Below are 1,269 nucleotides of genomic sequence, written 5' to 3' on the forward strand. Positions count from 1 at the left end.
CCTTCTTGATGAACCAATGATGTCCTTGAGCTCTTTTATGTCTCTTCCTTGTCTTTGTTGCTCCTCCCTCATTGCTTTTTGATCTTCTCTTATTTCATGCAGGATGATGGAGTGCTCTTGATGTTCCACCCTTAGTTGTCCCATGTTGGAACTTAATTCTCCTAGGGAGGTGTTGATTAGCTCCCAATAGTTTTGTGGAGGAAAATGCATTTGAGGCATCTCCGGGATCTCATGGTGATGAGCTTCATGCGCCTCTTGAGCTCCATGAATGGGCTCTCTTGCTTGCTCCATCTTTTTCTTAGTGATGGGCTTCTCTTCCTCAATGTGAATGTCTCCTTCTATGAAAGCTCCAGCTGAGTAACATAGATGACAAATGAGATGAGGAAAAGCTAGCCTTGCCCCAGGAGAGGACTTTTCGGCTATTTTGTAGAGTTCAAGGGAGATGACTTCATGAACTTCTACTTCTTCTCCAATCATGATGCTATGGATCATGATGGCCCGATCCATAGTAACTTCTGATCGGTTGCTAGTGGGGATGATGGAGCGTTGGATGAACTCCAACCATCCTCTAGCCACAGGCTTGAGGTCCAATCTTCTTATATGCTGCCCATTTTGGGCGTTCAGCGCCCAGATACTGCCCATTTTGGGCGTTCAGCGCCAGAACCATGCTCTGTTCTGGCGTTGAACGCCAGACAGGTGCTTCCTCCAGGGTGTGATTTTTCTTCCACTGTTTTTGATTCTGTTTCTAAATTTTTCATTTATTTTGTGACTCCACATTATCATGAACCTAAGAAAACATGAAAAAAAAATAAAATTAGATAAATAAACATTGGGTTGTCTCCCAACAAGCGCTTCTTTAATGTCAATAGCTTGACAGTGGGCTCTCATGGAGCCTCACAGATGTGCAGAGCTTTGTTGAAACCTCCCAACACCAAACTTAGAGTTTGGATATGGGGGTTTGACACCAAACTTAGAGTTTGGTTGTGGCCTCCCAACACCAAACTTATAGTTTGACTGTGGGGGCTTTGTTTGACTCTGCTTTGAGAGAAGTTGTTTATGCTTCCTCTCCATGGATGCAGAGAGAGATCCTTGAGTTGTAAATACAAGGTTGTCCTCATTTATTTGAAGGATCAATTCTCCTCTGTCCACATCAATCACAGCTCTTGCTGTGGCTAGGAAAGGTCTTCCTAGGATGATAGATTCATCCTCTTCCTTTCCAGTATCCAGGACTATGAAATCAGCAGGGATGTAAAGGCCTTCAACCTTTAC

This window comes from Arachis ipaensis, chromosome B01, assembly GCF_000816755.2.
Source record: "Arachis ipaensis cultivar K30076 chromosome B01, Araip1.1, whole genome shotgun sequence".
Taxonomy (NCBI): domain Eukaryota; kingdom Viridiplantae; phylum Streptophyta; class Magnoliopsida; order Fabales; family Fabaceae; genus Arachis; species Arachis ipaensis.